General features: G+C 58.7%; 1 pseudogene; it reads left to right on the top strand.

Annotated features, from left to right (window-relative positions):
• The first annotated feature begins 653 nt into the window (after positions 1-653).
• Positions 654-2132, top strand: LOC140851255 (chemocyanin-like; annotated as a pseudogene).
• The last annotated feature ends 10180 nt before the right edge of the window (positions 2133-12312 follow it).

The following is a 12312-nucleotide window of genomic DNA, read 5'->3' as shown; positions in this document are numbered from 1 at the left end:
GCCGCGTACATGCCATGTTGTAGGCAAGACGGGCCCCGACAAGAGAAATTATTGAAATCGCGTGCTCTGGTGCGTGCAACGCACCGCTGTACGCACTGCAATCCCGTTGGCCATCCATCTCACGATGGACGGCCAACAAACCATGGCCGTACATTTGCACGGCACCATATGCTGTGGTGCACTGCAGGATCCGCGCCCGAAAGTATTAGGTGGACCGGATACAGAGACCACGAGCGAGCCGGGTCGTGAGCTAGTGGACAAAAAGTAGAGGCCAGCTGCGGCGTTTGCTTCCACACGCGGCGCAGCATGCATCACCAGCTAGCCGCGAGAAAAAGAAACATTGTGGGTGGTGGCAGTCACACCCACCAGCCAAGGCCATGCCCCGAGGACGAACGCGTCCCGTCGGTGAGATGCGGCAGGTTAGGTTAGGTTCTGGTCAGCAACAACTAGCCGCGTGGACATTTTACGCCTCGGTTCACACAGCCAGTTTTAACCCATCGCCTAAACCTTCCTCCCACCTACGAAAAGGCAAACCCCACCCCGTTTTGGAAATATAAATAGCCTGGTAGGCATAGATCGAGAACCTCATCCTATCGGCTCATCTTTCTGTTAGAAATAGCACTCCCGCACACCACCCATCGCTTACATACATAATCTGAGAGCACCTAGCAACGCAGATCTGCAGGAAAGCGAGCACGCGGATTTGAAGGAGAAGGTGGGGTTGGAGGGGCGACCTGCAGAACACTAAACCCAACGAGCGAAAGGGGATGGGTGGATCAGGAGGCGGCAAAAGAGCGGACTGGGCCTGGATGATGGTCGCCGTGGTGGCGGCCAGCCTTTTGCTGGAGGGCTCAGTGGTCACAGCGGCCACGAGGCACGTGGTGGGCGGCAGCGGCACCGGATGGACCATCCCACCCAACGCCAGCTTCTACGACAAGTGGTCGTCCTCCCAGACCTTCGTCGTGGGCGACACCCTTGGTAAGTGCAGTACTCCTCGTCTCAACTCAACTATCAAAAATAGTTACCGACTGCTGAAACTACCATCGGTGCATAAAACTTTTTTCGCTCTCTCCCACCCTCCCCGGCCGTCAAGGTGATTGACGGAAAGAGGATTTTATAAGGCAGTACTGTCATACTCTGTGTGTGTGTGTGTGATTGATGACGATGATGATGATGGATGGGCCATCAAAGTCACCCAGTATTTTACATGTTTGATTTTGATTGGCCAAACTGATGAAGTGTGTCTTTTGATGACGATGATGGTGATCATAACGGCGGGTTTGTATATATCTGCAGTTTTCAATTTCCCAACGGGGATCCACAACGTGGTCCAACTGCCAAAGTCCAGCTACGATGCCTGCTCGACCAAGGACCAGATCGGCTCCACCCTGTCCACAGGTCCGGCACCGTCACCATCACCTCCTCCGGGGACCATTATTACATCTGCGGCGTCAGCGGCCACTGCTCCGCCGGCCAGAAGCTGGCCATCACCGTTGCCTCGTCGTCTCCGCCGGCCCGCGCCCGCCCCGACGACCAGCGGTCCCACGCCCTCCGGCGCCCCAGCGCCCGCCTCAGCCGGGCCCTCTGGCAGCCCAGTGCCCGCCTCAGCCGGGTCCTCCGGCAGCCCAGCGCCTGCCTCAGCCGGGTCCTCCGGCAACCCGCAGTCGCCGATGGCACCTGGGCCGTCCGGTGGATCTAGCTCCGCTCCACCGGCGCGCCCCTTCATTTTCTCCCTGGCGGTTGCTCTTCTGTCGGTCGCTTCCAGCTACTTGATATCTCTCTAGATACATGACGAGACGGCGGATGGATTAGATGAATAGGGACGAACAGTATACCATTCTTGTTCTGCTGTCGCTGTCGCAGCACGTGGTCTCCTTCCTTCTTCATTCTTCGTATTTACTTTTTCATTTTTTCCGATTTCCCTTTGTAATTCTTGTATTTGTCGTGCGTGTGTGAGACGACCGAATAATCCATACCTGACCTAACCTCTGGGGCATGAGATAATAATATGTGTACGGTGATAATGTTTTACATAACAATAAGCATATAGCTAGCCGCTGTTCCTTTCCTGCCGTCGCAATTGTCGTGGCACGATTTGTTTAGTCTTTATTTAACTAAAGGGCATTACCGCTGATAGCGTCGCCACATGGAGCCTGTTAGATCCGAGATGGGATCTCTGCTCCGATTTCTTATTATTCACAATTCTTTTCTTTCAGAGAGAGTTTTCTTGATGGATTAATCTTTAGGCGGAGAAGAGTACGTCCAATCAGACAGCTCATGAGGCCCCCGGTGAGCCTGCAATTGTTAAATCCCGACAGACCCATGTGGATGCTTTTCTGTGCTGTGTCTGTAGCGTCCGTTCACATGGCCTATCAATGTGGCCGGTGACGAAAAACAAGGGAAAACAGACATCAGTAACGAGCCAGTCCAGTCCAGCCGTCAAATGCGTTTTGCTGGGAAAAAACGATGGCCATCATAAAATCACAGCCATCGTTATCAGCTGCTACAACGGGACTGTGAATAATACACCGCAATAATGGCGTTATCAGACAGATGCTCACAATTAATTATTGTAGGGGGATACCCACCGACCCGACCATCGGAGGGCCCGACCGGCTGGCGGCCCGACCGACCGACCGACTATCGGAGGCCCGACCGGCTGGCGGCCCGACCGACGACCGACTATCGGAGGCCCGACCGGCTGGCAGCCCGACCGACTAAAACCCAACGGCCCGACGGACGACTCTGACTGGCCGATCGTAAGTCGGGCGACAGGCCACGGACGCCATCAGCGGCTAACCGCGGCCATTCCACGGTCCATTCCCGACCGACTAAACCCAGAGGTCCGGTAGCCGACCCACATGAAGCTCGCCGACCGACGGAGGAGTCCGACGCCACTCTGCTGGCCACCGACCTTGGGTCGGCCGACTCCACCAACCACCGTACGGCCGCCAGACGTTGTCAGCTCTGACACGGACATGCGGCACAGTTACCTAGGGGCATTGTCCCGCCGAGAGCCGGGTCAACCCTGGTGATTAGACGGCTACACGGCGACATGACGTTTTCACGGCGGCTCTGACAGCCTACAGTGAGTTGACAGTTCCTCACTTGTCCGCGCCATTAATGATGGCGCCATACCGCGCTCCACTATATATACCGGGGAAGGCAACAGTGCAAGGGTCGATCCGTCCGTCTCTCCCACATACGCAGGCTCGCTCCTCTCTCTCTCTCTCTCCTCTCAGAGCTCTCTGTCTGCATTTCACTGTTGCCCAGTCACCTCTCTGACTTGACCGTCGGAGGGTCCCCGCCGGAGCCGCCTCCGGTCAGTGCGGACTTCCTTTTGCAGGTGCACGCTTCCCGGCGATCGGGCGACGAGGCGATTGGCCGCAACAGATTGGCGCGCCAGGTAGGGGACAGCATGACAAAGACAAGAGCTCAACGATCGAGAGTCACTGGGTCGGCAAGGCGCTCTTCCCGCCGGGAAGAAGCCTCCCCGCCCCACCGGCGGCGGAGCCTAGCTCTCCGCGCCCTGCAGTGACCACGGAGGCCCAGATTGCGGCCATCGTACGGCAGATGACCGTACTGACCGACGCAGTCAAAAGCCTCCAGCAACAACCGGCGGCCCGACCTATGCCTTCCAGGAGCAGCCGCCGACGGCCGCGCCGACCCCTGTCGCCTCCATGCGAGCGCTCTCAACAGCGCTCCCACGGAGAGGAGGAGGGGCGACCACGGCGCGACGACCGACGGTCTCAGCGGCCCTCTCCTTCCCCGTTGGAACGGGCGAGGAAGGAAAAGCGGCCGCGCACACCGTCGGCCTCTCTTTCAGAATCCTCCGGAGGCTCCACTCCCGGGGTCTCCCAGCATCGACGAGCGGACGACTACGAGCGACGGTTCGAGGAGATCGACCGCCGGCTCGCCCAACTGCAGATGGACGGCCAGAAGTCTTCGAACGACGTCGACTTCCAGACCGCCCAGCCTCTCTCTCGACTGGTCCTCGATGAGCCGATTCCCAGTCGGTTCAAAATGCCGAACGTGGAGCCATACGACGGCTCCACCGACCCAGTCGACCACCTCGAGAGCTATAAAGCTCTCATGACATTCAAGGGGCAACCGACGCTCTTTTTTGCATCGGCTTCCCCGCCACACTTCGCAAGGCTGCCAGGGCTTGGTACTCCGGTCTTCGATCGGGCAGTATCCATTCCTTCGCGCAGCTCGAGCACTCGTTCGTGGCCCATTTCAGCACCAGCCGAAAGCCGCCGCGAACGTCGGATAGCCTTTTCTCCCTCAAGCAGGGGGAAAACGAGACGCTCCGACACTTCGTGGCGCGATTCAATGCGGCCACGCTCGAGGTCCGGGACCTCAACGAAGACATGGCGGTTTCAGCCATGAAGCGGGGCCTGAGGTCGTCCCGATTTACTTATTCTCTGGACAAGACCCTCCCCCGAACATACGCCGAGCTACTGGAGCGCGCATACAAGTATATGCGCGCGGACGAAGGAGCGTCCGACCGACGCTTGGTCGAGCCCAGGGGTCCGAAGGAGAAGCGAAGAAAAGGTCGGGAGCCCGCCGAACCAAGCAGGCCCCCGGCCGATAGTCGGCTTTCTCCACCCCGACAGATCCAAAAATCACCCCGCCGACAGACTCCGAGGTCGGTGCGTCCCAGGTATGACTCCTACACTCCTCTCTCCGCTCCCCGTGCGCAGATCTTGATGGAGATCGAAGGGGAAGAATACCTGCGACGGCCTCCGCCTCTGAAGGCAAAGGGCCTCGACCATCGGAAGTACTGCCGGTTCCATCGGAGCCACGGCCACGACACCGAGCGTGCATCCAGTTGAAGGATGAGATCGAAAATCTCATCCGCCGGGGGTATCTCGGCAAGTTTCGAAAGGGTCCGCCGACCCGACCGACTGCCGATCGACGCCCCCAGCCGACTGAAGAGGCACCGATTAACCAGCCGACGGCTGGAGTCATCAACATGATCTCCAAGCGGCTGGGATCGGGGACGTCTACAGGGGGGAGCCGACGAAAAAGCCGCGCCGGACGACGTGATTACCTTCTCAGAAGACGACGTTCGGGGCATCCAGACTCCCCACGACGACGCTGTTGTTGTGTCGGCGACAATAGCCAATTATGATGTAAAACGAATTTTTGTTGATAATGGAAGTTCGACAAATGTTTTGTTTTACTCGACCTTTTCCCGAATGCGACTACCGACTGATCGACTTAGTGGGTCTCCACGCCCTTGATCGGCTTTGCCGGAGACACCGTCACGACAGAAGGAGAAATCACCCTGCCCGTGACGGTCGGTACCGAACCACGGCAAAGCACAGTCTCCCTCATTTTCGCGGTCGTCCAAGTTCCTTCGGCCTACAATGCCATACTCGGGCGACCCGGACTGAACGCCCTCAGGGCGATCGTTTCGACGTACCATCTCCTTGTTCGATTCCCGACCAAAAAGCGGAGTCGGGGAGATGCGCGGAGATTAACAGCTCGCCCGACGATGCTTCCAAATCTCCGCCCAAAGCGACGAGACGAAGGATCCCCTGACAATCGACAAACTGGATCAACGGGAGGAGGAAGAGCGGGGTTCGCCGGCCGAGCAGCTCGAGGCGATCCCGATAGGAGAAAATCCCGACAGAAAAGTTTGGATCGGGTCTCAATTGCCCGACACCGAACGCCACCGACTGGCGGAGCTGCTGACGGCCAATGCCGACATATTCGCATGGTCGGCAGCAGATATGTCGGGCATCCCTCCAGAAACAATTACTCACCGACTCAACATCGACCCGACGATGAAGCCGGTGAGGCAGAAGAAAAGGTCCTTCGCCCCAGAAAGGCAGAAGGCCATTGACGAAGAAGTGGACAAGCTGCTCGAAGCAGGCTTCATTCGGAAATCCACGTATCCCGATTGACTTGCCAATGTCGTCATGGTCAAGAAAGCCAGCGGGAAATGGAGGATCTGCATCGACTATACCGACCTCAACCGAGCATGCCCGAAGGATAGTTTTCCACTCCCGAAGATCGACCAGCTGGTGGATGCGACGTCCGGATTTCGGCTGCTTAGCTTCATGGACGCCTTCGCCGGGTACAATCAGATCCGGATGGCGCCTGAAGACGAGGAGCACACCGCGTTCGTGACCCCCAAGGGCCTCTATTGTTATCGGGTGATGCCCTTTGGATTGAAGAATGCCGGCGCCACCTACCAGCGACTCGTCAATAAGGTCTTCAAAGACCAGATCGGGCGTAACATGGAGGTGTACGTGGACGACATGCTGGTAAAGAGCACGCAGATCCCGGACCATGTTCAGGATCTCGAGGAGACCTTCCGCACCCTTCGACGACACCGAATGAAGCTCAACCCGACCAAATGCGCCTTCGGGGTGACCTCGGGGAAGTTCCTCGGATTCCTCGTTTCTCAGAGAGGGATCGAGGCCAACCCTGAGAAGATAAAGGCGATCCTCGACATGCGTCATCCGAACACCAAGAAGGAGGTCCAACGACTGAACGGAAGAATCGTCGCTCTTAGCCGATTCATTTCCCGATCAGCTGAAAGGTGCCTCCCGTTCTTCAAGACCCTGCGCCAGGCGAACGGTTTCTCTTGGTCGGATGAGTGCGAACAGGCCTTTGAAGACCTGAAAAGGTACTTGGCTTCCCCGCCGCTGCTCGTGAAGCCGCAGGTCGGGGAGACCTTGTATCTCTACTTGGCCACATCTTCTGAGGCGATCAGCTCGGTGCTCGTTCGGGAAAACGAGTGCCGAACCCATCAGCCCATCTACTACACCAGCAAAGTGCTCCACGGCGCCGAAGCAAGATACTCGGAGATGGAAAAGATGGTTTTCGCCCTGACCGTCTCCGCGCAACGGCTCCGACCATACTTCCAGGCCCACGCCATCGTGGTACTCACCAACCAGCCCCTGAGGGCCGTACTGCGCCGACCCGACACATCCGGACGACTCGCTAAGTGGGCAATGAAGCTTAGCGAGTTCGACATTCAGTACCGACCGAGGCCTGCCTTGAAGGCTCAGGTCTTGGCCGACTTCATCGCTGAATGCCCGACGACCGACCGAAGGTCGGGAGCTGAAGGCCCGGGACGAGATTCGGTCTCTGAGCCAGACCCGATCTCCACCTGGGTACTTCACATCGATGGAGCCTCCAACGCTCAGGGAAGCGGGGCCGGGCTCCTGCTCACGAACTCGGATGGGGTAGTCACCGAATACGCCCTCCGGTTCGACTTCAAGGCCTCCAACAATCAAGCTGAATACGAGGCACTCCTCGCGGGCTTGAGGATGGCGAAGGAACTGGGCGTCGACAGCCTCCGGGCATTCTCCGACTCTCAGCTGATCGTGGGGCAGGTCAAGGGCGACTTCGAGGCGCGAGATCCGACCATGATCAAGTATCTTCAGAAGGTAAAGGATCTCGTGGCCCGCTTCGGGCATTTCGAGATCTCCCACATCCCCAGGACGGAGAACGCCCGTGCCGACGCTCTCTCCAGATTGGCAACGTCGGCCTATGATTCTTTGGGTCGGACGTTTGTCGAAAACCTCCAACAGCCGAGCATCGATCGGGTCGAAGAAGTACAGCAGCTAACGTCTGAACCAAGTTGGATGGACCCGATCATCCAGTACCTGTCCGAGGGGACCAGTCCCGAAGATCCCGCGGAGGCCAAGCGACTCCGATGGTCGGCGTCACAATATGTGATCATGGACGGCCGACTCTACAAGAGGTCGTTCTCCCTCCCTCTGCTCAGGTGCTTGGGACCGACCGACGCTGACTACGCCCTCCGAGAGGTTCACGAAGGAATTTGTGGGAATCACTTGGGGGGCAAGTCCTTAGCCTTCAAGGTCTTACGACAGGGCTACTACTGGCCGACCATGAGGAAGGATGCGGCAGAGTTGGTCCGAAGGTGCGAGCCATGTCAGAAGTATGCCAATATTCAGCACCAACCGGCCAGCCAAATCACTCCCATTGTCGCTCCATGGCCCTTCGCTCAGTGGGGAGTCGATATTCTCGGCCCCTTCCCACCGGCGTCGGGCCAAAGGAAGTTCATCGTTGTCGCCATCGACTACTTCACGAAGTGGGTCGAGGCCGAGCCCTTGGCGCAGATCATCGAGCGGAAGATGGAGGACTTCGTCCAAAAGTCCATCATCTTCAGGTTTGGATTGCCGCACACCATCATCACCGACAACGGACGGCAATTCGACAACCAAGACTTCAAGGACTTCTGCGCCAGGTTCCACATCCGTCATCGACTAACTTCAGTCGGGCACCCACAGTCCAACGGTGAGGTTGAGGTGACGAACCGAACCTTGCTCCATGGACTCAAGACCCGACTAAACGAAGCCAAAGGTCTCTGGGTCGACGAGCTGGGCTCCGTCCTGTGGGCTTACCGAACGACCCCCCGCGTCCCAACCGGAGAGTCGCCGTTCAGTTTGGCCTACGGGACAGAAGCCATGATCCCGCTCGAGATTGGCCTGCCCTCTTCAAGGGTCGAGCGGTACCGCGAGCCGGACAACTCCGAAAGCCGGAGGGCCGACCTAGATCTTCTCCCCGAACTGCGAGATGAGGCTCAAATTCGAATGGCCTCCTACCGACAGAGGGTCGCCCGGTACTACAACGCCAAGGTCAGACCAAAGCTCTTTAAACCTGGCGACCTAGTCTTGAGGAAGGCGGAGGTGTCGAAGCCCTTGGACCAAGGGAAGTTGGCTCCCAACTGGGAAGGACCCTACAAGGTTGCTGACACCTTCGGGCCGAGGGCCTACCGACTGGAGACCCTTGAGGGGAAACCCATTCCCCGGACTTGGAACGCCGACAACTTGAAGCTGTATTACCAGTGAATTCTGTAATTCAATTGTTGGAATACAAGTTCAGTTTGAAAAATCGGAGTTCTAACCCTTCGACTACTGATCGGCGCTCAGCCCCGACGCATCGACGCGGACCTGGCACCGACGACACATCGGCCCCTTACACGGACCGATGCATCTACGATGACGGGAGTTCATACTCCTTCTACGGTCGAATTTTCGGGCAGAATCCATCGGCCGACTGGCCGATCGGGCCCCGACCGAAGAAAGGCTAAAAGCCCACGCGGCTATTGCCGCGACTTCCGACCAGGCTACGGCCGGTCGAGGGATATTCGGCTTACCACCGTCTATCACATGATGCGACCTTAGTCGCACCCACTACTCGCCGACCGACCTACGGCCGGCTGAACGACACTCGGCTTGCCACCGTCTGTCGAAGGACATGAAACCCGACGCAAGAGCATGGGGACCCGACTTACTATCATGCCCCCGACACTGCGAAGGGTGGTGACCAACTAAGTGCATCTACGAAGGTCCGGCTGCCGAACCTTTACTAGGTTCGGTCGGCTCTCTACTTGACAGATGCGCCCGAATGGCGACTACAATTATTAGAGAAGTCGGGACACAAGCTACTTCGGAACTGTGCAAGCCGGTTAAGTCCTACCGACTTACCCGAGTTGGCGACTTCTCTAAGTTGGTGACTAGGGTTCGACATTACAGCGACAAGAAACATTACAAACAAGAAGGAAAAGAGAAGACAATTTCATTCATTGATTAAAAGAAATTACAAAGTCGGGCCGAAGCCGATTACATGTATTTTCAAGAAGAAACAAAAGGAAGACAGTCGGCTGGACCGATCATTCGTCCTGGATAATCTCTTCGACCGACGGAGGATCGGGAAGAATCGGCGTCTCGACCATGAGCGGCGCTGGGTCGACGGCAGAAGGATGTCCTTCAGTCGGCAAGGGACCTCCGGTCGGCTCCTGCTCCGGGACGGCTTCCTCCGCCGGGATGACGCCTCCCGACGGGTGGTCGGCCTCCTCTTCGGTTCCCTCCTCTTCGGCGAGTAGCGGGGCGACTCGGCTGACGTCCACCTTCGGGTACAAGGCATGGACGGCATCCCGACCGTCCTCGAACCCGACCCGGTAGGAGGCGAAGCCCGACTCGAGCATCTCCTCCTTGTACCGGTCGGAGGCCCAGAAGTCCTCAACCGCACGATCGGCCGACTCCCTCGTCGACCGTACCTCGTCCTCAGTATGGGCTAGCTCCTCCCTCGCCAACTCCGCCTCGGCCCTGGCAATTTCGGCGTCGATTTGGGCGATGGACAAATCCTCTTCGGTTTCCGCGAGCTTCCCCAGGCTGGCCCGAAGTTGCTCGCGTTCCCCTTGGAGTTCGGAGGTGGCACTGTCCCGTTCGCGTCGAAGACGACGCACGACCCGACCTTTGTGCTTGGCCTCCTTCTTGGCCGACTTCAGTTCGGCCATAAGCCGGGAGACCTCGTCCGTCAACTTGGCCTCCCGGTCGACCGACTCCTGCAGTTGGTCGACCAGCATCGCTCTTTCGGCCTCGGCCGCCGCCGACCTTTCCTTGAAGGCTGCCCGAACGTCGCCGAACCTTCGGTATCCGGCCTCCAACTCGGACATGGTGAAGATCAACTGCCGACGGAAAAAAGCTTTGTCAGAATTATGTGGCAAGCGAAAATTCTTCTAAGGAAAAAGGTGACGCGAAGCTTACCTCCACCATCGACGGGTAGAACCACGACAGCATCTCGGTCACCTGCCGAGACCGCAACGACTGAACGTCGGTAGGGAGGAGGATCCCCTGGCACAACCTCCTCGCAAGGTTGTGGTCGGCCAAGGCCGACGCACCCTCAGGGTAGTATGCGCTGGGGGGCATTGATCTCTCCTCCTCCGAGGGCTCCATCGGGGCTTTCCCCCGATCAGCTGCCCCGACCGACGGGGCTGGCAGCGATGGGACGCTGGAGTTCGACCCGGCGCCCCCTGTTGCGCCAGCGGACGCCTCCGGACGATGTTCGGCTTCCCGAACGACATCCGGCTCCACCCGCGGCGGCGAAACCGCCGACACTCCTTCGGCCACTTCCTCGGTCGGCCTCTCCTCGACTCGGACGGTCGGAGCCGCGAGGGCTATGATCGGCTCCGACCCCTCGGTCGCCGATGCCTCCACGATCGGCGGGACTGGGGCTGGTCTCTTGGAAGGGCGCGAAGGGCCAGCCCCCGACGCTGGCCTCTTCCTCGCGGCGGCAAACTGACGAATTTCGGCGTCGGTCGGCCTCATCCTCGGCGGTGTCCCTGCAAAACCTACCAATGTCAAAGGCCGGACCAGGACTACCCTAAAAGCCGAACAAGAAGAAAAGCTGGGGGATCGGGCGATACCTATTCGGGGGACCAGACTCAGGCCGGCGTCATAGAGAGCTTTCTCGGTAACAAGCTCCCTCTGCTTCGGGACCGACATGTCTTTGAGTCGGTGGAAGTCCTCCCGGTCGTCCACGTCGACCCGACTGTTGTCGTTGGCCTCAGTTCGGGGTACACCCCAGCGAGAAGGAAAGCCCCAAGAGGAGGAAGAGGAAACAAAGAAGAACTGGTTCTTCCATCCATGAATGGACGATGGAAGACCGGTTATGAAGGCCAGACCCTTCCGGGGGTTGAAGAGCCACCACCCTCGGGCTTTAGGGTGGGGTCGGAGCACAAAGAAGGCCCGGAAGAGGGAAACGCGGGGGTCGGTCGGCAGGAGCTGACACAACAGCGCGAAAGAAATGATTAGCCGGACAGAGTTCGGCGCCAGTTGCGCCGGACAGAGTCCGTAGTAATCAAGCAGATTCCGGACGAACTCCGGAATCGGAAGTCGAAGACCCGCACGAAGGTCCTCAACATACAGCGCCAGGTCGCCGGGCGGAGGGTTGTTGACCCGACCGCCGGCCCCTGGAGCAGAGAGCCGAAACTGCTCCGAGATGCGATAGTGCTCCCGAAGCTGATCGACGTTCGGCTCCGAAAGCGAGGAGGCCTCATCTTCCGGAGCCGATCGGGTGTCGTCGGTCGGGTTCCCCGACCGAGCTCCCTGAGTCGGTTTCCTGGTCATTGTGCAGGGACCGAAAGAAGAGAAAGAAGAAAAGAAAGGAAGAAGGGGAAGGAGGACCACGAACCCGATGGACCCTCCGGAAGTAGAGAAGAGCTCTGCCCGCGACGACCGAGAAATCGCCCGGACAGAGTTTCCCCAGCAAATGGCAAATGTGGGTCAGGGTCCGGGAGGTCCTATATATATAGGGCCGACCGACGGCCGAGATGCTCCCGCGCCGACCAAAGTCCTCCAGATGCGCGACGCGTGGCGCCCGCCGGTTGGCTGAGGATTCGGCGCGCTTCGCCCCGGGATGCCCGCACCGCCCTTATTAAATGCCGGAGCGGACGCCGGCCAACCACCATGACACGCGGCGCGCAGGGGTTGGCTCCGCTGTCGGCCGCCCGCGCCGGTCCGCATCCCCGATGGGACGCCTCAC

The sequence above is a fragment of the Elaeis guineensis genome, chromosome 8 (assembly GCF_000442705.2).
Source record: "Elaeis guineensis isolate ETL-2024a chromosome 8, EG11, whole genome shotgun sequence".
NCBI classification, from domain to species: domain Eukaryota; kingdom Viridiplantae; phylum Streptophyta; class Magnoliopsida; order Arecales; family Arecaceae; genus Elaeis; species Elaeis guineensis.
This window is presented reverse-complemented; position numbering and strand designations above follow the sequence as displayed.